This window comes from Ambystoma mexicanum, chromosome 1p, assembly GCF_040938575.1.
Source record: "Ambystoma mexicanum isolate Mex_15411 chromosome 1p, UKY_AmexF1_1, whole genome shotgun sequence".
NCBI lineage: Eukaryota > Metazoa > Chordata > Amphibia > Caudata > Ambystomatidae > Ambystoma > Ambystoma mexicanum.
Genome location: NC_090921.1, coordinates 105,292,843 through 105,319,905, shown reverse-complemented (window position 1 = coordinate 105,319,905; position 27,063 = coordinate 105,292,843).

The following is a 27,063-nucleotide window of genomic DNA, read 5'->3' as shown; positions in this document are numbered from 1 at the left end:
AACCGTGTGTTACACATCACCTTTGAAGACACGGCATTCACCCAGTCAAGACCGGCGCCTCTGCGGGAATCAGGTGAGTGTTACACTGCCTGAAGCGGTGCAGGGGTGTGTGTGTCCCAACGAGCCTGTGTTCTTCAATCGGACCACCTCCATCGGACCACCTCCATCGGCCCACGGCAGGCGAGGCCTCAAAAGGGCAAGTGGCCCATCAACACCGGAGCAGCGGGAAGAACAAAAGGGACAAGAACTGTTGTGAGAGGTTGCATTAAAGACCGCAGATGCCACTCGATATGCCACAGTTGTAAGGGCCCGCATACCTGGCACAGTGGGTACCACATATGCCATTTGGCACTTCCTGGCATCTCCACCAGCGTCAGTGTCCCCGAAGAGATGGCAGCTCATCAACAAGTCACTGTGCGCCCTCTAGTCTTAACCATCATCGAGGCCACAGAGGGTATCAGTGTCTCCCAGCCAGCAAGCTGCTCATGGGCCGTTCATTATTCTGCCTCCAGGACCCTACAACAGTGAGCCTACCCAATCCATGAACGTGGCCAGTGTGGCCCCTGGTATTTCCAGAGGCGTGGGTGCCCACCCCAACTGTGTGTTAACCCGTCATCTGACTCTCACTAACCAAGGTACCCCTAGGTGCGGCTTTACCGGCCCGTGAACTCTCGTGGTGCACATGCAGAGGCTGGGAGTCTGTAGACCGAAATTGGACCAGCCCAAGTATTGAGTGTAACTGTTTTAATTTGTTTGTGGTTTGTTGTATTGAGGGGTGCCCAGAGGTGAATCGTAGTGATGCGTCAGTGTGGTAAGGCCCACTCACCCAGGTGAATAAAGGGTGTGCCTAAGGGGGAGATTTCGAACGTGCCTCCAGTAACTCACTAACACAGACCATCGCCCGTGGACAACCTGGGCCCCCCCCTTTAAGGGTGTAGAAAGTAGTAGGACTTAGAGTATTAGCCTCACTGTGTGCAGTGTGCTGTGATTATGGATTTTGTTTTGTTGTTATGAAAAAGGATGAGTGTTGCATGTCACCCCTTCTAGGGGACATGGTACCTCCCACAAGTGTGTCATGGTGGCATGGGGGGAACAATGTGACCAAGGAAATAAAGAGGACGAGCCGCTTCCGGCTCGTCAGTCGATCCAGAACTGACTCTGGTGTTGTTTCTTTTCCGCACCATGCTGGTGCCGCACCGAGTGCTGGAGGCCAAAGGACGGGGCTCAGCACGAGGACGGTGCCTCTGCAGGTCAACTCCATCCTCTGTGAGTGGAGGGGCCATTTGAACATGGTTGGATATGCAACCCCGGCCAGAGAGCCCCCAGAGCCGGGGCTGCAGTGAGCTGGGTGCCCCGTACCCCTGTGTGGAACTCCAGTGACCCGGAGCGTTCAGGGTGATCCCTGCTTCATGTTGGGTGATCCCGACATCTGTGTGGCCCGCTCCGGTGACGCAGGAGTGGGCCCCTCGAAAATTTAACAGGCTTACAGTCAGACACACCCACATGGTTTATAACCAGGGGAGTGCTTCGGCCCATCATCCCTTTTTCCCCACTACTGAACAGTAGTCCTGGTATCCACTGTCATATTGTAGTCCTACCTTCATGTCAGTGACGTCTCACGTTTGTTTTATTTTGAAAATCTGGCCCAGTACAAGCCCCAGAACGCAAACATAACAAGCGGGGCTGGATGTGCTTCTTCAGATTGACCTGAGGCACGACATGTATGTATGTACTGGGGGCAGACATCCTTGATCCTAGGAACAGCGCCGGCAGATCATTTTGAATTGGTGCTCTATTCACCTTCAGCCACCCTGGTGGGCTTTCCGGTGTACAAACAATTGCAGTTGTGGCGAAATAAGGGCCCCAGATCGTCATGAGATCACCTGGGCGTATAGAGAGCTCCTTGCACTGCGATTGGATACCCCAGAGTGGGGTGCACATTATCATTGGAGAATCCCACCCACGTGATTTCCCACAGTACCGGATATGCCTGTTTCTAATTGCTGCTCTTACTAATGCTGAGGAGTGGGCTTCATTCCAACTTCTAGTCTTGACTAAATTAACCAAATAACTTTCCCCTACAATAGCGTTATTATCCACACCAAGGGAGGCGGGTGGGCCTTGTGAAGAGGAAAGCTCGCGCTCTCCACCTCTCCCCCCCAGACTTTTTGTGATTCCCTGACATGATGTATGGGAGTCACTGCTGTAATCCAGTATTTTATGGTTTCCTCTGGAACATTCTGTCTCTTCTTTTAGAAGCCGAAACACGAGATGCTCGGTCCGTCCTGGAAGAGTGCTAGCGGGTCACAGATACAAAATGCTGGGAAAAGGCACGAGTGCTCCAGCGACTTTTTGATACAGAGTTAAACAGGGTGACTTCAAAGCTGGCTGATCTAGTTCTGGAGGCGCTGTCTGACCCAGGTATAGAGGCGTTGCCTGACCCATGTATGGAGTAGCTGCCTGACCTAGGTATGGAGGAGCTGTTTACAATAGGAGGGAATGTGGAAGATAGAGGAGACAACGGGTCACCCGGCTAAGCTGATATTGCTATTGACTGGCTGTGGGAGAGCCAGAGGCGCCCATGGGTGGCTACCTATTGCCCTTTCCACTGCCCCTGCACAGCACAATTTGGATATTGTGGCCTCTCTCAGCGTTGTCTTTAGCAAAAGCCACTGGTGACCCTAAACAGGGAATGCCCATAGGTGACACATAAGAGTGCAAAGCTTTGCTCTGTGTTTTCCCAGTTGCCTAGACTTCTGGGGGGTCCACTGAATACAAGTGGCACCCACTCAGATTGGTCATTTTGAACTTTAAATCATGCCCCCAACTTCAGATCCCCCCCTAACGTGACTATTCTAGATGGAGGTGAGCGTCCTTCTTACCAGGCTGTGTGAGCAGCTGCAGCCTCTTTTGGGAACTCAGACATAACAGACAAGGCTATTTTGTACCCGCCAATATCTGTTTTCCTATTTCAAACACATTTTTTTATAAAGCACCTATTACCGTACCTGAGTTTGGTTTCTAAGCGCGGATCTGGGATTAGCCGGGTCTTGCTTCCAAGACCAGCGCGTTGCCCCTGTGCTATCCTCCATTCACAATAGTGATAGTTCTGTATTGATATAAATCTGGGTTGGACAATCATACATGATTTAAAATCTTGCTAGTTAAGAGTCAAATTACATTATACTGTCAAACTCAGATACCTTTATGCAGTAATTACAGGGTTCAGGAAAGGTACGCATGATCCCAAGTCATGTGGACCTTTCGGTATTCCCCTTTTAAGGCTGCCATAGGCCTCATGGGAACCGGTAACTACTGCAGGTGGTAATTACCACATGCCGCACTGCTTATGTGTGGCAGTAATAACCTCAGCAGAATGACAGGCCGTAATAAGAGTTTTGGAAATTAAACATGGAGTTTGGCGGAGTGGTAAATTGCCTGCTAGTGACCATTATCTTGTTTTATCTATGACAAACTCAAAATCAGGCCCTTAGCCTTTGGCTGCTTCTTATCCCAGCCTACCATTCCTTGCCAAGCCCCCCTTCTGGCTGTAGTACTCTGCTTAGGGTAATTCAAGACAGTTTAAGAGGACTCGTTGGCTTAATGTTGGGGGGGGGCAGACATGGATAATCGGGTAGGGAGGAAGTTTGGGTGGTCTCTGGAAGGACTTATCTCCCTCCACATTCCAACAGAAACCCAGAGGCTTCTGACAGGAGTGGCTTAGGAAAGAGAAGCGGACGGAGTCGGAAAGGTGGAAGTGAGCTGTTCCCAGTGGAGCTGGCCCACTAGCTTTAGGTGTAGCCCGGAAGTGCTGAGATGACCGCTCGGAGACCTGGTCATTGGAGAGTGGTTCTCGCTTACAGCACGGAGCATCTCCTTTGCTTCACAAGTACCATCCCCACATCTGAGAGCTTTTAATAATGTCCAGCAGCTTCTTTTATATCCAGTCTGGTTTGGAGAATGCGTGTGTCCTTCTTAGGGTCTTATTAAAACTTTGATGTTATTGTACCGCCAAACTCTCTCACTGTTACCGCATGCGGTAAGCACGCAGTAACCGGAAAGGTCTGCATTTTTCCTTCACCTATTCCCCATTTTGGCGTTTCATATGACTCCATGTGGTAATCCCATGTTACCGCATGTCGTTCTATTGTATCCAGTAATGCTTCTGCATAGAGGAAATTTCCGCCACACAAAAGAAAGTGGTCTCAAGGAGTATTAGGGGTGAAACGCTGAATTTGGCAGTACTCTAGAAGTGGTGGTCTTTCCGTTACTGCGATTTTTGTTAAATCTCAATGAGGCCCTTAGGCGCTATGTGGATATCAGCAGCTTCCTTAACTTGACCTCTCTTATTTGGGCTTGGGTGAGAAGGGCGCATCCTTGCACCAAGTGGTCTGGTACACGGTTGTCCACAGATTAGAGGTCCAAGCATGGAATTATGCTTGACAGGAGGTCATCAGAGTGACTTCAAGGCGGTGGTGATGTGTCCGGTCCATGTCAGACCAAGGATGAGCCTAGTTGGTGCACGCTAGCGCTTCCCTAAGGTTTTCGACTTCAAGGACCAGGGTGATCCGATTTGGCCACAGCAATAGAATCAGGACCCGACGGAGAAGGGCGGAAAACACGGTTAGTCGCAAAGTTCCCCTGGCAGATGATGTGATGCTCCTAAAGTAATCCATACGTTGTAGATTTGCCGAGAGGGCCGTGGTGGGATGCCATGTCGGGAGGCAAATCAGAAGGGAGTGAGGTAGGATTTGCTATTTGAAGAAGTAAGACTTCTGTTTTAGTAGAGCTGAAGCACCGCCAGTTTTCTTGCATCCAACTTGTTTAATGATTGAGGCAGCTTTCGAACCGGAAGCGATTTCCAGGTTCGTTGGAAATACAGAAGATCAATCGGGGTGTTCTCCGCATACCGATAATTGTCAATGTTAGTATCTAGGACCTGCACTAGAGGAAACGTGAAGGCATTAAAGAGGATCGGGACATATCAGAACCTGAGGAAAGAGGGTATATGATCGTTAAACTCTCAATGCGGCTTGACTAAAATTTAAGACCTTGGTAGCCGCTGGACCCGTAATGAATTACTGGCGCCTGACTTCCCGGTGCCACCACGCTATTCCAAGTCCAGTGGCCAGGAAGTCAGGTGCTGGTCATTTTGTTAGTCCCCATTTTGAGTCCAGGACTCAATGGGAAATGGGAGCACTGACACAGTTAACAATGGTGCCATAGCTGCCGTGAGAACTCTGCGAGCAGGTGCCATCCCACCCGGCAAGGCTGAACCTGACGGGTGGGACAGCACCCGCCAGCACAGATATAATGAGGCCCTTTGTGTCTTGTTCACCCGGCCTATTATGGCTTTGGTGCATAGTACCTACATGAGAAACTCATTAATGATGTGTTATTTATATAGAGCCTTAATCCAAAGTGCATTACAGAGCACATACAATATTACCGAACCGAAATTGGTACCCATTTATCCACCTCGGAAGGATGAAAGGCTGAGTTGGCCATGCTGGGATTCGAACCTGCGACCTGCAGATCATGCTCAGATGGCAGCAGCGAACGCTCAACCCGCTGAGGTATCTTACTGGCATCTTAAGCATTCCCCCTGAGGAACCTTTGCTCTGCTAATACTCTACTTCTAGGGGTTCCCCACTTTTCGACAGCTTCCATCAGGGGGTGTGCTTTTTCGGTCTCAGCTCAGCTTTTGTGGAACCCTCTTTCCCTGGCTTTACGTGCCACTGTCGATCACCTGGCCTTTTGGAAAGCACTAAAAACATTTCTTTTTGGCTCAGTCTTTCCTTTGCTTCCTCTTTCTGGTAATTATTTCCCTGCCGGCTTTGGAATCTATAGCGCCAAGATACCCTTGGCGCTATAGATATCAAAGCCGGCAGGGAAATTGGCCCAAACAAATTTGGCGATCATAACATAGGAACAGGAAGAATACAAATATTGTTGATTTTGTCCAAACATTTGACGATAAAATATAGTGCATATTGTGTTTAACAGCCGTACTATGGTGTATCGGAGAGGAAGTGATATTTACAAATTATTGGATCGTAAAATGGAATCTAACGCTAATTATTGTGCATCTTATATCCAAAAGAATGCACAAGGATAGAATGAATGCTGTTGGCACATGTGTACGGCTTAGCTGCAGCGGAGGAGTGCTTTGCTCCTTTTGGGCTAGCGGTGATGAAGGCAGTAGCTCTTTCAAGATTCTAAGTCTTCGTCAAAAAAAGCCTGAGGGTCGCAGCAGGAAGCGTCTGGGAGTTGGAATCCCCAGCTGACTGCATCCGGGGTCAGAGCAGAGAGTCGTATCCGTGATGTCAGATATATTGACTGACACAGCCCATCTGCTTCTGCGGCTAGGAGCAGATGTGGGGTCGATACCAGAATCCTTTAGTTACCGGGTCCTCTCTCAAGGAGGAGAATTTGGACCCGGATCCTACCAATAAGGCCCTGATCACTGAGCGCGGGTTTCAAACAGGGGACAATACTAACTGCAGCCCCTGGTTTTCTGGCCCTTGCCGGGGTGTGCACCCTATTCCACTTACCCCGGTCCAGCATTGGTCCACACTGGAGCCACCCCACCCTCCCAGAGCCGCTGGTGATGTGAAGCACTGAGCAACCTGCAATTTGAAGATGATAATACAGGAGATGGGCCACAAACCGGAGTGCCTGATGTAAAATACGGCAAGGTACCCCTGAGGGGAGTTTTTAACCCTTGTGGGCGGTTACATTATAAAACATGCTCAGGCATTCTTAATCCACTCCTTCTACCCCTTTCAGTTTCTCCAACTACCGCTTGTTATTTCATTCATAACAGTAAAAGACACTCATCTAAACACTCTGCTTTATATGAGCTTCAAACAAATTCCTATTCACTTTCCCCTGGGCTTCCCTCCTTTCTAATTCTTTCCCTTTGTTCTTTTCCTTTTAAAATAACATTGGCATTTGTGTGCCCTTACTAGTGCAAGTCACCAATTATTTTATTTTCTATTTTTAAATTTTATTGAGCATTTGTAAGACACATAATTGTGTTTCAAAGCGCCACGAGGCAAAATGGGAAGGAAACCGTGGAAAAAATAGAAATGGCAAAAACAGTGACATACAGTCGTGGTCCAATTAGGCCTTGTGGCGTTCGGCCGTGCAAATGCAGTGAGTAGAAGGGCAGGAGGTGGGAAGGGAAGAGTGGGGTGCAGAGGAGTGGGCAGGTGCTGGAGGAGGGCCCGGGAGCGGTGTGCTAAGGGGAGTCAAGGAGGAGAACCTCAGGATAAGTGCCAGTACAGGCGGCTCTCAAGGGTGGGAAGTGGAGCCACCGAGCAGGTGCTTGCAGGGCTGTGCGGGGGGGGGGCAGGGGTGCTGGTGTTGACTGGGACGAAGAACCTGTGATCCTGTGAGATTCGTGAGGATCAGGCCACCGGTCCCAGTGGCAGTGGGGTGATCGGCAGGGAAGGGAAAGAGGGAACACGGTAGTGAAGAGCATCGTTTTGAGCAGTTTCTGGAACTTAAGGATGTCCGGCTTTTGTCTGAGAGAGGCAGGGAGGCTGTTCCAAAGGGATGCACCAGCCGAGGAGAGAGACCTGCTCCTCTGCTTGGGGAAGCATTTGATAGTCAGAGAGTTGGAATTAGAGGAGCGTAGGGCTCTAGCAAGGGAGTATTTAAAAGGGAAAGTTGGAGATAGCATGGTTCCATGCCCCAGAAGACCTTGTGGATGATGCAGATGGTCTTGAATTTGAACCTTGCAGCCACTGGGAGCTATTGGAGAGATTTTAGGGCTGGAGAGATATGGTATCTGGGCTTTAGGCCAAGCATAAGTCTTGCAGCCCTCTTCTTGATTAGCTGGGCGGGGTGAAGGGAGGAAAGAAGGAGATTGAGAAAGAGGCTGTTGCAGTAGTCCAGCCTAGAGAGGACCAGAGCTCTGGAGACATCAAGCTTCTGGGGGAAGGTGAGAAAAGGAAGAATACCTCCCAGGAGGTGGAGCTGCAAGTGGGACTTTTTTTTAAGGTCCATTTTGGGAGGGGTAAAGGAGAGAGCGGAGTCGAAGATGACCCCAAGGTTTTTGGCCTCACAAGATGGTGGGGCAAGGGGGCTCATAGATGTGGCCAGAGGGTAGGAGGAAAAGGGGGCACAGATGTCCCGATGAGGAGGATCTCCATCTTACTGGCATTGAGACAGAGCTCATTCGCTGCACATCCTGCTTGAATTGCGCGCACATGGCAAGTACAGGAAAAGTACGCTGTTAGCTGCTGGAAAAGACTTTCCTGGTCTCGCTTGCTGACACGGACTGCCAACCTTCAGCCTGCAAGGACTTCTTCTGCCGCTCAGTGAGTTCACAACAGAGTGGACGTCCTTTGCGGGCACACAGAAGTTGCCTGACCCAAATCAGTGACGTTTCAATTGATTGGGCCAGTGCTCCAAATCCCACATCTGACCCCGCCCCCTCTAATTTAAAAAACAGCGTGTGCAGCGCACCCGCGCGTGTTCACGGCAAGTACAGGACAAGTACGCTGTTAGCTGCTGGAAAAGACTTTCCTGGTCTCGCTTGCTGACACGGACTGCCAGCCTTCAGCCTTCAGCCTGCAAGGACTTCTTCTGCCGCTCAGCGAGTTCACAACAGAGCAGACGTCCTTTGTGGGCACACGGAAGTTGCCTGACCCAAATCAGTGACGTAAATATTGAAATCGACTTTGAAACTGACCTTGAGTAATAACGTTCACTGCTTCATTAATTCTTCATTGTATGTGCTAAACTTGCCCCTTCTCACTTAATTTCAGCTTTCAATTGATTGGGCCAGTGCTCCAAATCCGGCCTCTGACCCCGCCCCCTCTAATTTCACAAACAGCGTGTGCAGCGCACCCGCATGCGCAAACAGCAAGTACAGGACAAGTACACTGTTAGCTGTTCACTGCTTCGGTGATGGTGTTGTGATGATATGTACCTGATTGACTATATTTTGAACCTGCCTTGCGGATTGATTAGATGAAATTTGAATTGGTCTACAAGCTGAAAAATTGCACGGTGAGCTGTTTGCCCTGCTTTTTTTTCTTTCTTGCACTGCGATCCTTTAAGTCCTTGTTTGCTTGCATGCACGCACGTTTGCGCACGTCTTTATTCCAACAAGCTAGAATTGTCATCCATTCACCTATCCTCATTAATTTGAACTCGAATACCTAACGTTGGGAACCTCTACGATATTATTTTGGTTATGGTTGCTGGACTCCTTAGTAAATGTAATGAATTAGGTACTATGGCATTTACATCTTCCAATATTGATTCGCTTGTCTGTCGTGGCCGCACATCCTATATAGAACCTGCCGTCTTGGAAGCACTGACCTCAGGTATTTCTGGGGAGGTCAGTGCTTGTCCAAGTTTGCCACCACATGTGGTTATGATTCATGTTAATAAAATGAGTCTACCATCGACTCCCTCTTCTGTATCCTACTTTGGTAATGGGAACACTAACAGCTCTGCAGCCTTGCCTCTTGACGAAGCATGCGGAAGCAGCTCTGAAGTCCCATTGTCCAACATATCTCCTAAAGACCAGCATGATTTTACTATAAAAAAGATGGTTGCCCTAGATGACCAGGTGTCTCATGCTATAGGCATGTTAACTCCGCTTGTCTACGGCCCCTCAAAAAAGATTCACATGGTACATTCTCAATTACTGCATGATCAAAGCTTTTTTTTTGTTGTAACTTTCTTTATTGGTTTTTCAACAATGATATAATATGACATTACAAGACCATGCACCGGTCAACGTGCCCCCTCACCCCACCCCCCCTTCGATTCGGTCCCCCACTTGATATTTAGCACTGTTTCTTATCAGTTCAATTGCCATCGTTATTTGGCACTTGTGGCTGCTGTTGAGGTTTCTGGTTGTTCGTATCAGTTTTGTATTGGTGGTGGAGACTGTGATATCGTGTCGTCGTCTGCATTTAACAGGTATGCTATGTACAGGCCCCTGATGTCTGGGGGGCATGCGTGGAGGGGCAGCGTGCGTATATAGTTCGTTTCGACATCTTGACAATAGGTGACATCCTGTAGCCACTGCTTCAGTTTTGGTGGCGGTCCTCTGCCCCAGTTGCAAGCTATTCGTCTGAGTGCCAGGACAAGGAGTAGTTTTGCCAGTTTCCTGGTATACTCTGGTAATTGGTTGGGTAAGCCCAACATGGTCAGTGTTGGGTCGGGATCCAGTTGCACTCCGATTATTGCTGATATTTTCCCTAGGACCACTGTCCAGAACGCTCCTATTTCGGGGCAGGACTATGCCAGGTGGACAAAGTCGGCATCTGAATGCCCGCAGTGAGAGCAGGAGGCGGATATTGTCATTCTTTGGGTGTGAAGTTTTGCTAGAGTGTGGCAGACCTGATGGACAAAGTTGAAGTGAATTAGTTTGTACCTTGTGTTTATTGCCACTTTCTTTGTGAGTCGTAGAATGTATGACCAGTCTTCTTCAGGTATCGTAATGTTCAGAGCTCTCTCCCACCTTGCTCAAGCTTTCGAGCAGCGTGTGAGTTTTTCAGTTAACAGGGTTTTATAGATATTCGACACCAGGCGGCCTTCGCCTTGGGCCTGTATCACTCCGTGGAGCAGTGGCCATGTCGGGGGTTGGAGTGGAAATGTGGCAATGTTGGTTTGCATGGCGTGTCGGGTTCGGTAGTACATAAAGACATCCAGGGCGTTGTTGCCTCCTTTGTCGCGGGGTTCTTGGATCGACAGGAACGTGCCGTTTGGAAACAAGCCGCCTAGTGAGTGGATTTGTAATTTCTTGGTCCATAGCTGGAACACTTTTTCTGATGTTATAGGTATCCCTGGAATGCTTCTCACCGGAAGGAGGGGAGAGTATCTGGTTTGGATTCCATTTCTTTTAGCAATTTTATTCCATATCGTGTGCGTCGTGACCATCGTGTTCATCTGTGTTGAAGGTGTTGGTGGTTCATTGAATATGACTGCACGAAGTAGATAGGGCGTTGCTAGAGCTCTCTCAATTTGCATGTGTGGCTGGATGAAGTGTATTGCATAACAGTGGCTCAGGTACTGGGCTTGTGCTGCCCAGTAGTAGCCCTCTATGTCGGGTAAAGCCAGTCCACCTTGTGTTGTGGGCAGAATCATAATGCTGTGGGCTACTCGGGCAACCCTGCCCACCCAGCCTAGGTTGAGAAGAATGGACTTGATTCGTTGTAAGAATTTTTGCGTGAGTAGTAGAGGAATATTAGTGAAGCAATAGAGTAGTTTGGGGAGAATTACCATTTTCGCTAGGGACACTCTGCCTCAGAGTGTGAGGGGAAGCGTTTTCCATCTGTTCGCTTTGGTTTGGATGGTGTCGAGTGTCGTCCCGTAGTTGTCAAGCATGATGTCTGTGCTGGATCTGGACATAAGTATCCCTAGATATCGGAACTTCGAGTGTTGCCAATGGAAGCCAAAGTCGTCTTGGAATTCTTTGGTTGTTTCTGTGAGAGGGAAAATTATCGATTTTGAATTATTGATTTTTAGTCCTGAGAAGTTGCCGAATTTGAGAACTGCTCGCATCACTGGGTTCAAGTTGTCTTGTGGGTCACGAAGGAAGAGTGCTATGTCGTCGGCATATAGTGAAACCACAAATTTGTGCGGGCCGAAGGCGAGACCTCTGTGCAGGTGATAAAGCCTTAGGTCTGACGCTTGGGGTTCCATGACCAGGGCGAAGAGCAGTGCTGACAGTGGGCAGCTCTGTCTCGTCCCTCTGTGTATGAGGATTTCGGAGGAGCTTTTGTTTCCAAGTTTAATTTTAGATGTTGGGCGTTTGTAGAGGAGGCCTATCATTTGGATGAATCGCTTGCCGAGGCCCATTCGTTCTAATATTGCAAATAGAAAGGGCCATTCCACAGAGTCAAACGCTTTCTCGGCGTCGAGAAGCACTGCCACCGCTTGGTTTTCTGGGTTAAGGGCCTCCATTGCTCCGAACATTCTTCTGAGGCCAAATGATGTGTATCTGCCTGGAACAAATCCAGCTTGGTCCGCCAGCAGCATTGCGGGCATGAGTGGAATCAACCTTCTAGTCAAGATTTTTGCAAAGATTTTGTTGTCAAAGTTTATTAACGATATGGGCCTGTAGGAGGCGCATTCTTCCTTGGGTTTACCTGTTTTGTGTAAGAGAATGATGTTCGCCATATAGAGTGTTGGTGGGAGCTGGTCTTTTTCTATGGCTTCTTCGTAGACCTGGAGTAAGAGTGGGGCTAGGATATCTGCGAAAAATTTGTAAAATTAACCTTTTAGGCCATCAGGTCCTGGGGCTTTGGTGATCGGTAATTCCTTGATGACCTCTAGGATATCTCCCATAGGAATGGGTGCGTTCAATGGCTCACGTAACTCGGCACTCGTCCAATATAGTTTGGTTGTGTTTAGGTATTGTGTTATTTCGGTAGCATCCCTGGAATAATTGGAGTTATATAGGTTTTGATAACATTTACGGAATGTTTCTAATATGTCGTCTTCAGAGTATACGAGGGTTCCCGATGTGTCCAGCACTGCTTCAACTGTCGTGGGTTTTCATTCTGCGGTGATCAATCTTGCAAGTAGTGCAGCGGGCTGTTGACCTTTGCCGTACTGACGGATCTTGTGGTGATTTGTTAGGAATTTGGTTTCTCTTTCTGATAGTGTTCTGAAGGTTTCTAGTTCTGTCTTAAGTGCTGCGAGCGAGCTGGGAGTATTTGTGACTATTACTGCTTGTTCAGTATTTTGAGGCGATCTTCGCATGTGTTTAATTTTCTTTTCAACATCTTTAGGATTCCATTTTCTTTTGCTAGGCACACCCCTCTGATGAAACATTTTAGTGTCTCCCAGAGTGTTCCCGGCGACGCTACCGTGCCTTTGTTTATTTCTAGAAAAGTGCTCAGTTCAGGTCGCAGTTTGTTGGCAAAGATTTGATCTTGAAGGGCTCTGTGCTTGAATCTCCATTGGGGTCTGGTGAAGTCGCTCTGAGACGTTGTGCACACTAAGGTAACCACTGAATGGTCTGAGATGGACCTGGGGAGAATTTGGCATTCACCCCATTGATGTCTACTATGAGCCGACACGAAGATGTAATCGAGTCTCGAGCTGGATTTGTGTGCCCAGGAGTAAAAAGTGAATTCCTGGGAGTCACGGTGTTTGCTTCGCCATATGTCAATGAGATCATGTGCTTTGCATATTTCGGTTATTTGTAGACTCGCCTTGGAGCGTGAGGTGGTTGTCTTGTGTGTTTTGTCTATGCGTGGGTCGAGTGGGGTGTTTAGATCTCCACCCCATATTATTGTGGCTTCCCTGTTTGATTCAATGTGGGTCTGGACCCAGTCGAAATTATTGGCGCCGTCTATGTTGGGGCTGTAGGAGTTGATCATAATAATTTCTTCCCCGTCTATAGTTCCGTGGATGAGCAGTGTTCTTCCTTCGGAGTCGTTCTGGGTCTGGATTAGCTTGAAATTTGTTGTTTTATTAATAAGAATGGCGACTCCTCTTGCGTATGATGAGAACGAGGCAAAGTATCTGTGGCATCCCCATGTCTTTGCCCAGTAGTTTTCTGAGTTAGGTCGTAGGTGCGTCTCTTGGATAAGAGCCACATCGATGTTGTGACGACGGAGGTATTGTAACAACTTCCTCGTTTTGGAAGGCTGGTTGCCCCCTTTAATGTTCCATGTGGCTATTTTGAATTTGTTCAGTGTTGCTATGTCGTTTCTGCTCCTTTGTTTCTGTTTGGTGTTTTTGGGTGCTTAAAGCAGCTTTTCTTGAGTGCTTGTCATTCAGCAAAAGATATTTATATATTCGAAGTGGAGTCGTTGGTCTCGGTTGGGATCGGGTGGGGCCGGTTTTGACCCTGGTCGGTGCACATCCCAAACTGCTGGCTTGTTTCTTCTGGGAACTCTTCCCCCAACTTAAGTCCCATCTTCCCTTTTCCCCTCCCTGTCGGGCAACCCCCAACCCGCCCGAAGTTAACCCCTCCCTGAATAACTTAGTGAACAGTGCTGTGCTCGGGGCGCTTGTGCCCTTCAAGGATCACCTATCCCGAGGTGTATATAACGGACTTATGCTCATGTTCCAACCTCCCAAGTTGAGCTGGATGTTGAGTTTTTTCAGGGCGGATCTCTCCCATTCCTCTCTCTCCTTCATGGTCTAGGCATTTCACGTGATGGTTGGCATCCAATATTGTCTAGAAAGGTGTTGGCTTACTCTGGTGACGTAAAGAATTGTGTTTTTTCAGCATGGAGGATGAGTAATTTGGCTGGAAAGAGCATTGAGTATTGGATTTGTTCCTCTCGGAGGCAGCGCTTAACTCCACCGAAGGCTCTGCGAGATGCTTGCACCGCCGGTGAGAAATCAGCCATCGTATTGAATGTCGCCTTTGTCTCTGGCTAACCTGAGTATTAGGTCACAGTCTCTGAAATTCAGCAGTTTAGCGATGATAGGGCGAGGTGCCGTTCCCGGGATTGGGCGATTGGTTGGAATCCTGTGAGCCCTTTCAACTACGAATAGTGGAGAGAAGGTAGTTGCTCCGAAGATTTCCTTGCATAGTTGTTCCACAAAGTCTTCCATCTTCGCAGGATTTTGTTGCTCTCTAATCCCTACCAGCCTAATGTTGTTGCGGCGGCTGCGCCCTTCTAAATCTTTGTTTTTGGCTATGATTTTGTTTACTTGGCGCTTTAGTGATGTCACTTTGGAGGACAGGGATGTGGAGTTGTCTTCAAGATCGGAGACCCTCTGTTCTACGGTGTCCAGCCTTTCGCCATGTTTATCTAGGCGATGTATTTGGTCCACTTTGGATGACAGGGTGTCGATTTTGGCATCTAGGTTGCCTATGCCTGCTTTGAGTTTGAGCAGTATTTCTCGTATGTCAAGAGATTGGGGGGGGGTGCTGAATCGGTTTCCTGTTCATGTTTGGTGTTGGCGCTATTTCTCGATTCGTCTGCTTGGGAGTTTTGGCTATGGCCCCGGTTTCGAACATTAATTTTCGCTGCGATTTGTCTGTTTTGCCCATACTGGTGTGGTCTCTTTTACTTTTCTGGGTTGGGCCGGGGGCGGTGAAGCGGCTCTCAGCTCGGATGAGCGTGTGGTGTTCGGGGTTCTGCCTCTGGTTGTAGAAGAGTGCTCTCGGCTGTCTTGGGAATGCTACTGGTCTTATGCGCTCTGATTCCGGCGGAAGGCTAAGATCCAGATATGGTTGAAAGGCTTGTGCCTTACTGGGCTGGATACCGTGTCCGGCGGAGATTGAGTGGGCGGCTCGAGTGAAATTTATGTGGGTCAGTGGTTGTTGAGCCCCGCTGTTGGGTCCCGGAATTACAACAGGAGCTTTCCTTGTGGCTGCCGCCGCTGGGCTGGTAGCTGGAGCCTTCGTGGAGTTGTCGCAGCTGTTGGTGGAGCTTGGCGTTGCCAATTTTAGAGTCCTCTTTTTCCCCCCCTGCTGCTTTGTGAATGTACGGGGATGGCAGGCTGTTCCTCTGTTGGGTAGGCCGGGAGCAGCCCCGGCTGCCGAGGGTGTTTGGGTAGTGGTATGGGCCCTGGCAGTGGATCTTCGCTCTGCGCTGTGTCCTTTGATTAGTTGGCCGTGGTGAGGGTACTGTTGGCGGAGCGTTTGGCGACGGTGGGGCCCGGGGCAGCCTGGATTTGAGGAGCTGGAGTGTCCGCAGCTCGCCAAGGGCTTTAGTGTTCCTCCTCAGCCGGGCCAGAGGTGCCGGGCTGGAATAGCCGCCTGGACCCCCCGTTTGCTCACCGGACGGGTTGTCTGACAGCGGTCTACAATGTTGGCTGAACGTTCGTTGGAGGCGGGGATGGGGCCATTGGGATTTTGAGGAGTCGGAGGCTTGTGGTTCACCACGAGCTCCAGCGATTCTTTGCCCTGCGGGGTTGGAGGGGTTGGGCCAGGCCCGCGTACCCCATGCTGGCCCAGTGCCTGAGCCGTCCGTTTTCTTCCCGGGAGCCCGCAGGCCGGACCGGAGACCTGGGGTGTGGCGAAAGAGGTTGGGGTGGCGTTTCTCCTACCTGACGCCGGCGGTGAGTCTGGGCTTCTTCCCTCTCCGCTTCGCCTGCGTCAGGAGGGTCTGTGAGCCGGAGGCGAATGGCAGATCCCAGTCTGGCTCCCGACTGGAGGCCCGATGCCGCAGGTAGGTCGGGCGGGTTCTCAGCTGCCTCCGCTGTGCTCGGGGCCGTGGATCTCCGGTCCGCCGCAGGCACCTCCTCAGGGGGGCTGGGGCGCTGTTCTCCTTGCTCTGCAGCCTGCGCTTTGTTTGGGACACGCACCGCCTGTGGGCTGCAGAGGTTGTGACCGGGGGAGATCTCTTGGGTGAGGATGTCGCCGAAGATTGATCACCGCGTTGCCTTTCTCCCGCCGACGCTGCGCTGACCAGGATGTTGGCGGATGGTGCTGAAACTGGTACCTGCCAGACGCTCGTGTTTTTGGACACGATATTGTAACAAATGGAGGGGAGTTTGGGGGTGTATGAAGCTATTTTTGCCAGGATCTTTCTCGGGATCGGTGCAGAGCTCTCTAGTGAGCTGCCATCTTGGACGGCTCTCTAGCACCCTCTCTGCATGATCAAAGTTTTGTAAATGAGCAAGATAGAGACTGCCATCATGATATTAAGTATGAATCACCACCACCGCGTCTCTCATATTCCTCTGATTTGGCAGATGTCTCTATTAGGCCCTCTCAAATTGATCCTTCTGGGGGCCTAATGACACTGGCGAGAAAGACCTGCGATCTCCATGTACCTTTCCAGTGATCATTAAAATACTGGATAAGGGACATGACTTGACCCACTTATAACTGAAGGAGGTAAAAGGTACTTTGCATCATCTATGTTTCCAAATGGACAAGATAGAAGGGTTCATTATTGCTGCTGACACTTTACGAGCTATTAACAGTCAGCCTATACTTTCTGCCCCTGTCCAACTTGAAAAAGGTACCCAATCTTGTGAGGAAGTAGGTTCTTTTCCCATCCAGCCGACAGGTATCCCCATTGCCTCATCCCCGTGCAATTGCACTTGTGAAATAAAACAACTCAAAGCCTCAGTAGAGGTAATGAATCTCTCAATTACTTCCCAATTAGCCAAGCTAGTTCCTCCAGCTGTTTGTCCGGATAGTCCTTCAACTTTGGTGAAGGTACTTAATGAACAGCAGCTGAAAGAACAGGAATGCTTCAACTCTGAAGAGAATCACTCCTTTATGTCACGCCATGCAAAAAAGAAGCACTTAAGAGCAACGAAAAGAAATGCTAAGAGGAGAAAGGAAGCATGGCAAAAAAAACCTACTAACAACGTGGCCAATAATTCTGGATCATTGATATCTGATGGCTTTCGGATTTCCGAACAAGAAACAGTGATAGTAATTTCTGATGAGGAAAGTATTGACTTACAGCAACTTTCAAAGGAAAGTCAGGAGGCACTTATACCGACCACAGGTTTAAAACAAAAAACGCAATTAAAAAACCAAAAGATCGAACCTACTTCTAAAAAACGGAGGGAATCTGTGAAATTGACAAACATCAAGCCCATTTCTGCTGACACCTCTGCCAAAAGCCTTTTGGGCACTCCTGATTCAAGAGCAATCGGAATAGAGGTTAAAGGGATTGAAGAAACCTCACTTCCAAAACTGAAAATAAACTTGAATAGCTATTTTCCGATTTCGGGTACAAGCTGTACCACTAGGAAGGATGTCACACTCAAACAATCCATATCTAATAATGACTTAAAAATCACTAATGATTCCAATTCGATCAAGAGAAATTCATACAGTGCCGCGTGCACTGAGATACCATGCTCCCCACGGACATCTTCGGGAAAAAAAGAGCCTGGTAATAGCCAATTTTCAAACATGGTAAATGGTAAGGGCAAAGTCACACAATTAGACATTGAATCTGATCAGTGTAACGTTAAATCTTTAAATATCACACACGGTAAGGATAAGACTCTCTCCTTAGACAATGAGTCGAAAATTGGACAGCTTGCCTCACCAAATTAGAACAATACTACTGATAATGAGGTGATAAAAACTAGTTTTGCCCCCAACCGTATTTCCATACATGGTCCTGCACTTTGCAGATCTGTTTCTGAGATCAACACCAAGGACCTTGTGAAGGCCCATCAGGACTTGCTTGAAATCTTGAAAAAAGCTCTCAAAGAGGGCTCGCTGAGTGTTGAAACACTAACGAAAGTGCTACCCACTCTGTCATCGAAGATGATCAGGGAAGGAACATTGCCGCCCCCTAGAATGGAACAAAAAAGCACAGTGAATCATCACTATGAAATACTTGAAACTTTGAGAAAGGCTTTATATGATGGTCCTCTGAATGTTGAATCTCAAAGAAACGCGTTATCAGCATCCGCATTGCAGATGGTACAGGTGGAAGCTATTCTCCCTTCACGAATTGAAGAGAAAAATCTAGAGAAGCCGCCCAAGGCAGACAACAAACTCTATCTTGTTGGCCTTGAGGGTAATAGGATCTCGACTGCTGGGAAGCGCATTAAACGATCTTTTATCTTGTCGCTTTTTTCACGCATTCCTCAATTGAGAATGGTCAAATCTGAGGACATTTTGAGAGTCTCTATAGCCCAGTCTGACAACTGCAGAGCTATATATTATCTGAGCTCCGAAAATATCTTGAAGTTTCTTTGGTTTAATCGCGATGAGATTAAAAATCAAGGACTAAACTTATTCAATTTAGAATTGGAATCAACAGCTAATGATTTCTTAGCTTATATTGACCCCGCCGTTGCTGTGAAAGCGTAGAGTGGTGAACTCTCTCAAAAAACCAACGGTAGCATTAATGGTGACTTGCATGCGCTACCAACCCACGTAGCTATAACAAAAGGTATTCCATGGCTCGAACCAATGATTACTGCTATCTTGGGGTCTAAAATTTCACCTATTACCTCATAGCTTTCTGAAAACACTCTTCTCAAGGTTCTCTCGTGGAATACCTGTGGCTATACTAACTTCATAGCATGGCACGCATCATTATTGTTAGAGAACCAACCAACGATTTTAATACTACAGGAGACAATGAAATTGACCTCATTTTCCATACCAGGGTTTTCCACTTATTGTAGGCTTGCAAAGAGGTCCCTCTTAGGTCGGCCAAGTGGTGGACTGGTAATTGCTATAAATAACTCAGTCAATTTACAGTCAAGGTGGGTATGGGATTCAGCAAGTCTTTTGGGTGTACTAGTGTAGACTAACTCGTCAAAATTCCCTCCAATATTAATCTTTTCTCTATACTGGAATCCTGCCGGTATCTCGATTGATGCAATGCTGGATGAACTTGATGACTGCTTAGAAAACATATCCAGTAAATATCAATCTTTAGAAATCATCATCGGGGTGACTTCAATTGTGATTGTAGGGACCTGAGTGAGTGTGGATCACCAAAACCTTCCTTTCTACTACGTGGAAGGGGGGCGCAATTCAGATAGTTCTTGGAAGATTGGGATATGGACATGGTTGTAAGTGATGATATGAAGTCGCAAAGTACATGGTCCCGACGATCCAAATCATCGACGATTGACTTCATATTTGTTACTCGAACCGCTCTCATCTCATCCTTGAAATATAGTCACATATTATCTAGTTACCACGCATGGATTTCCTGTAATCTGAAATTAGAATGCAACCTATTAGCTATTCAGCCAGCCTTAGCTCTAGTAGAGATTGATCGTCCCCAAATTTCCATTAGATGGAGCCAGGGTTTGTGCCAGCAATTTGTTAAGCATGTATCACATAAAATACGATAATTCGGTCCGCCTAATAACGAAACTGAATTCTCACTGATCAAATGGTACTCTGATGTGATTAATAATGCTCTTACCATTTTTAGCAAACGGTGTATCAGGAGTGGCCACCAGCACCCGTTTGACTCCACTTACAAACTCCTAAAAAGAGAGAAAAATAAGGCACTCAGACAACTCAAAACTTCAGGCTTAGGAGTATTGCACTGTCGGGTTATGTGGTTGCAAATTCTGAAGGTATTTCAGCAGAATCTCAGACATGCTCGCATCCTCAAATATAATAGAGAGAATTGTGACCTTATAAGAGCCATATCATCACATGATACTAGAACAATATGGCGTACTATCAAAAGTAACGATAAAAGCATTCCACTGGCCACATCTTTCTGTATATCTGACCTTGTATGGTGTGACTATATAACAGCGAAGTTCCACATTCCTACGAGATTTGAGTCTGTGTCAAATGTACAGCTGTGCTATAGCAGGATCGCCCGTTTGGAATGGTCACTGGAAGACCTTAAATGGGCAATTTCAAAAATATCCTATTCTAAATCAGCAGGCCCCAATGGCCTCCCTCCTTGCCTTTACAAAGCTGATCCTGAGTTTTGGGTGGGAATTTTGAAAACTAAATTCGACTTCATTATTAGTACAGGTTATATTCCCCCTTCATGGACTTCAGCGAATATTGTTCCAATATTCAAAAAGGGCGATCCTTCTCTCCCACAGAATTACAGGGCGATCTCTTTGATTGATACGGATGCGAAACTGTTCGCAATCCTTCTCTTACACGACCTGGAAAAATGTATCGAGGAAAACAATCTTTACTCGAAATACCAAACAGGTTTTAGGAAGGGCATGAGTACCTCTTTGAATGCTGCTATCATGTCACATATGATCTCTGGCACTAAGGGAAAGAATTCTTATTCTGTATATATAGCCATGATAGATATGTCATCAGCTTTTGATAATGTGGTACGAAATCTATTGTGGAATAAAATGAGGACTATGGGAATCCCCACAGTATTACTCTATTGGTTTATCAAACTCCATACTAACACCTCCTATAAAATAAAAATCTCTGCAGATGGAAGAACAACTGACCCCATTAGTACATTCATTGGTCTTAAACAAGGCTGCAATCTAGCTGCAACTTTCTTTAACTTATATCTTTCTGACCTTGATAAGGAATGGGATCATAGCAATCTGTTTTCTGTTAAAATTGGCTCATTACAGATGAAATGGATTGCGTTTGCAGGTGTTATTATTGTTTTAGACCCTACGCCAGCCAGGTTGCAAGCTAAGCTATTGCTTTTCGAGGAATTTGCAGCTGCACACAATTTTACCCCAAACCCTGCAAAAACGGCTATCTTGAAATTTGGCACTAAACAAAATAGTAAGGGATACCAATGGGAGATTATGAAAACTCAAATCCCATGCACTACGAGTGCGATCTATTTGGGATACAATCTCACTGTTCAAAATTCAATCAATGCATGGACAGATTTGATTAAAAACAAGTCACGCCCCCTATTATCCCAACTAAAAAAGATTTATTCAAAATATTGTACATTTTCATTAATCCCCATGATTGATTTTTTGACGTTAAAAATAGAAAGTGTCATTTTGTATTCCATGGATATGTGCCTATGTGATATGAGTGCAATTCTTGACTCCACACAGGGTTCGTTGATAAAATCTGCCATGCACCTCCCAATGTGCATACCAAATGCAGTAATTCACCACGAGTTTGGGTTGGTTGCACTATCTGCACGCTGGAAATGGTGTCAACTATCTGGCTATGTACAAATTCACTTCCCACCTAAAAACTCTTTGTACGAAGACCTGAAAAGTATGTTGGTCTCTTCTATTTCAGCCTCCTTTGACAAATATCATCTTAGCATGCAACACCTTTTGAATTCTTTATGCATTACTATTGAAGATGTGTATTTGCGTCCGGGTTTTGCAAAAAAGAAGCTTTTCGAACAGGATTGGCTGTTCAAAATAGAAAGAATATCCGCAAATAAAATGTAGAAAGAATATGGTGCTTTTCTTAAACAACACATTCCTAGATACGATCATGTTGTCTTATTTCCATGTAACCACATCCGACAAGCGTACATATGGTACAGACTGAATTTATATCATACTAGGGAAAGAACTGTTAATTGGATCAACAAAGGGGAACCTAATGTAACCAAATGTCGCTTCCCCTCATGTAAAGAACCGATTGAGACCATGAAATATCTCATTCTTGAATGCCCACACTTTGAATCAATGAGGATCAATCGACTCTCGGAATTTGTAAATATTGATTTTGAAGATTGTCTGCAATTTCTATGGGCACGAATGATACAAGGAACGCATAAATCCCTGCTATTTGAATTGGTTAGCCTGTGCAAGCACATTGAAAAAGAGCTGCTGAAGTTTTAAGAATTAGAGGATATAAAGTAACAGATGTGATATCCTCCATCTTTAACTGTGATATAATTAGATGTAAAGTCCATCTGTTGTAAATGTAAATGTAAATATTTTATTTTATTTTTTAAAACTTTGTTTTGTAAAGGTTCTACATTCTTGTAATTGAACCATAAACAAATAAAAAAAATAAAAAAAAATAAAGAAAATGGCAGCCAGCGAGTTGGGGATGAGAGAGGAGGTAGAGGGGGGAGTAGAGAGAGGTTTGAAGGAAAGCTGTGTTCCATCGGCATAACACTCAAAATGAGGAGAGAAGGAGGAGATCAGGTGGGCCAGCGGGGCGGGATAGATATTGAAGAGCCATGGTGATAGGATAGAGCCCTGGGAGATGCCACAAGTAGATAGGGTGGTGGTGGAGGAGAAAGGGGCCAGTTGCAGCTGGAAAGGGTGGTTAGTGAGGAAGGAGGTCAGCCAATCCAGTGCCCAGTCAGTGAGGCAGAGGGTGTCACAGAGTCTTGGTGGGGTGACAAACCCTGTTAGGTGTGGGCGCTGGCTGGATCTGTAGGTCCAATCTTAGCAATTCTACTACTTGTTGCAATTTAGTTTTAGTCCAGTCTTTGGGTTTACAGGCATCTTGTTTTATTGGTGTACAAAACCAGCATAGCCAATGTGGCATTTTAAGCCAGAGGTGGTGAAACAACAATCCGACGCGCGTTTCAATCAAAGTCTTTATCAAGGCAGAGGTGAAGTGGCAACAGTCTCGTGGTAGAGCTGGCAGCAGGTCAGCCCGCGTTGGGGTGCCTGGTGGAGGCTTGATGGCCTAATCTGGTGCCGGGATCAGCGTGGCGTGTCGACTGACTCCAGTCAGTAGAATTGCTAAGATTGGACCTACAGATCCAGCCAGCGCCCACACCTAACAGGGTTTGTCACCCCACCAAGCATCAATTTACAGGCTGCAGGCAAAACTACAACCACCAACAGAAGGTGCGCAGGAGACCGGCTGTCCCGATCCTAAACCTCAAAACCTTTTGAGGTGTCACAGAGTCATTCTATGAGGATGGAATGGTTGACCGTGTCAAAGACAGAGGAGAGATTGAGAAGAGTGACAACAGCGGGAGAGTTGGAGTCGAGATTTGCGAGCATGGTTTCACGGGTGATCAGGAGAGCAGTTTCTGTGCCTATGGATGCCTGGAATGCAGATTGATGGTCATGAAGGCAACCAACAAGATCAGTGTGGAGGATCAGTTGGGGGCGGACCAGCGTTTCCAAGACTTTACCCAGCAAGGGGGTAGTAGAGATATGGCGATAGCAGGGCAGGAGGGGTCAGCAGACAGCTTTTTTAGGAGAGGCTGCACAGGGAGTGCTCGAGGGAAAGAGACAGTGGTGAAGGAGTGGTTACAGAAGTCAGTAAGAGCCGGGGCGAGAGAGGAGATGTTGTCCTTGAAAGTTCTGCATGAGCAGGTGAGTATTTGTTTGGAGTGGGCCTTCATAGAGCGGGCTGCTTTAGAGACATCATCCAGTGCTATAGACAGGAGGGAGGCGAGTGAGGGGGTGGGAGGACGGTGGCCATGGGAGGCAGGGGATCAGGCATGGGAGAGGAGATGAGGGTGGAGGAGGGATAGGCAGAATATCCTCAGTTTTGGATGTGAAGTGGGAGGCCAAGGCAGTGCACAGAGCCTGGGAAAGAAGGAGATTGGTGGAGACTGCAAGTCGATTGGCGAGTTCCTGGCAGATTTTGAAAAGTTTGACTGTGTTGTTATTGGTCAGGCACAGTCTATATGCACCCCACAGTACAGTACCTGCAAGGCGGTCAGTCATTCCGGTCCTCCACTTGTTTGTTTGTTTGTTTGTTTTATTATTTATATATTGCGCACCAGACCCAAGGGTATTCGTGCGCGAAGGAATAAGAGGGTTGTTAAGCTTAGGTTACAAATGTACAGAGATAGTTACAGCTGTGGTTACAGTGCTGTATAGATGACACAATGACAAGGCAAGTAGAGGGTGTACAGGGTAAGGCATAGATCTGTGTGACATACATACATATATTACGAGGCAATTTACAAGTGGGTACAGCTGTGGTTACAGTGCTGTATAGATGTCGCAATAGGCAGGCAGAAAGAGGGAATACAGAGAGTGGTATAGATCTGTAAGACATAAATATATATGGTGAGGCCCTGTAGTCTCATATGTACAGTGGGTGTCAGATGGATACTTATGGAGTCTGGTCATATGTCCTGTTCTTTTAGCCTGTGCATCAGGCTAGCTTGGAATTGAAGGTATGGATGTCTTCCCTTAATGCAGGGGGGAGGGAATTCCAGTATTTAGCTGCTTTGACAGGGAAGCTGCTCCCACCAGATTTGGTGAGCCTAAATCTGGGTCCTAGTAGGAGGTTGGCGTTGACCTTTCTTAGTGGGCGAGAGGCTGTTTGTCTGTTGAATCTGTCTGAGAGATATTGGGGGGCAGTGTGGTTAAGGCATTTGTGAGTCAGGGATGCAGTTTTAAGGAGGATTTTGTCTATAGTGGATAGCCAGTTGACTGATCTCCTAAGGTCAGATATATGGGCCTTTTTGGGGAGATTTAGGGCGGCTCTCAAAGCATTGTTTTGGAGAGTCTGAATTTTGGAGATGATGTGTTTATTGCCGCCAATGTATAGGGCATTGCAGTAATCCAGTTTGTATTCCACTCTGCTCAGAAGCAAGTTGCCAACCACAGCTCGGCCGTGGGTGGCTGTCCTTCAGGGGCAATGCCGGGCGATTAGCATAACTTGCTTTTCCTCCGTGACCATGTGGTGTCACATGTTTTCTCTGTGGCATTGCTAGTTCTTTCTAGAGTTTATGGGACACTCATTTTCCTCTGTGCTGGTGCTTTTACTGATTAGGGCTTTGGAGCCATGAATTTCCTCTGTGGCAGTCCTTTTATTGACTAGGACTTGTGGAGCCCTGATTATTCTCCTTTGTGGCAGTGCTCTGCCGGACCGGCAGGGGTAAGTCCTTGTTGGGCTTTGACCAGGCCCTACCCATCTGGGTGGAGCCTGTGACAAACCGCCTCACTCATCTGTTTAGTCCCTGCCACATAGGGCGCAGGGGCCAGGGCCCCAGGTAAGTCCTACACTGCCCCCACCATGTGGTCCCAGGGTGAGAACAGACTTCACAGACAACCCCGTTGGTGCTAACGAACCCCGCTCATGTCCTTGGCACCATTGGGTATCCCAATCTTCACCAGCCATCCCATCAGGTCCTGTGGTGGGTGGACTTCTCAGTAGGCCACGCCTTCTTCACCCGGGCCTCTGCGTGCCTAATGGCGTTGAACTTCTGGTCTGCCGGTTCTGGCACCCTGACAGACCCTTCTCCATCAGACCACACCTTATTCGGGACACAGCCTGGACTAGGATCTTTTCACCCGGCCCACACTCATCACATGGTCCGGAGCTTGTTTCTTTCTTTGCCTGTCCGGACTACCCCCTGGGTGGGCTGGTACCTCTCAGGCCGCAACGCTTGCCTGAAATCGTCCCTGTGACGTGGCTCCGGTGGTGGCGCTTCTTCACCCAGGCCTCACCCTAAGCTGCAACTGGCATACGCAGCCCAGGCAGCCAGATCTCCAAAGCCTGGAGGCGGACGAGGCCGCGGCCCCCCGATTCTGAGGGAGCTCTATTCTTCTCTTCTTATCTCTTTCCCTGTTTCTCTTTTGCTGTCTTCTTTTTTTCTCTTTTGAACTGTCTCTTTTCCACTGTCTTTCTTTTCAACCTCTCCCTTGGTATCCATCAAGGTAAATCCAGAATTGTTGACAGGGGAGTCTTGTCCACTGTCAGACGTCTCATGATTCCATGCATTCCCGATTTGGGAAAACAGTAGTACAGTGAGGTAAGACAACACAGTCAGACACATTCACTTTAATAAAGACCTTTTTATAAATCCTTTCTGTGGTTGTGTTTCTTTTTTTTTCTTTTCTCCTATCCCCTCCCTTACCTTATGCATGATGTTTGCCTGTTTATAACCCCCTACCATAAGGACACATTTGGCTCAAGGGTTCCATAACGATGGTCCCTACTAAGGTGAAGAGTCTCCTGTGGTTTGGGAAAGTCCATTTTGCATTTAGTGATGGGTATTTCCTCAAGGAGGACACACTAGGTATTCAGCATCTTCATGCCGGGGGAGGGATATGGGTGAACCCCAAAGCGGCCTACTGCTGACACGTCAGAACTCAAGGCGTGGAAAAAGGAAGGCAAGGAACTACAGCACCGAAGAATAGCAGAAATAGTCAATGGGTTCCATGGGTTACCACATATTTTTCACTGCGGTCCCTTTGCACTGCATATTTTGCACCCATGTTTATTTGCTGAAAAATGTGAGGGGGGCACCCATGTCGACCTCCTACCCTTATGCAAGTCTATGCAAAAAGGACAAGCATACTCGTCCTTGGCACTTAAGTGGTTAAAAATAAGTCCATAGTAACATTTCTGCAGTAAAAAAGACTGGATAGCAGTCAAAGCAGAAAGATCAATTTGGGGGGCAAGGAAGCAGAGCCGCAGGGGGGCATCACTGTATGACTAGAAATGGATTGAAGCAGAGTTAGCGGTCAGGCGAACAGAGGTAGAAACAGAGAACAGAGGCTGCCGAAGACCTTCTTTTTGTGTTTAAGGGTGGGACTGAGATGATGGTAGAAGAGATGGGACCAGCAAAGATGAGATGGCATTAGATTGGGCAAAGGTGAGTATATCACCACCTCCCCAAACGTGAGAATAAGGAAGCTTCTGGAAATCCAGTGCTGGTTCTGCTTCTTCCAGTCTCTGTTCCAAGAGACACCGAACTCTGGTTTGGGTATTATTCTCACTTGAGGCTAGAATGAGACTCCAGTCCGGGTTTTCTTTCTGGCAGACTCCTTCCCAAAGGACACATGATTTTGTTCGGGTCTTATGCT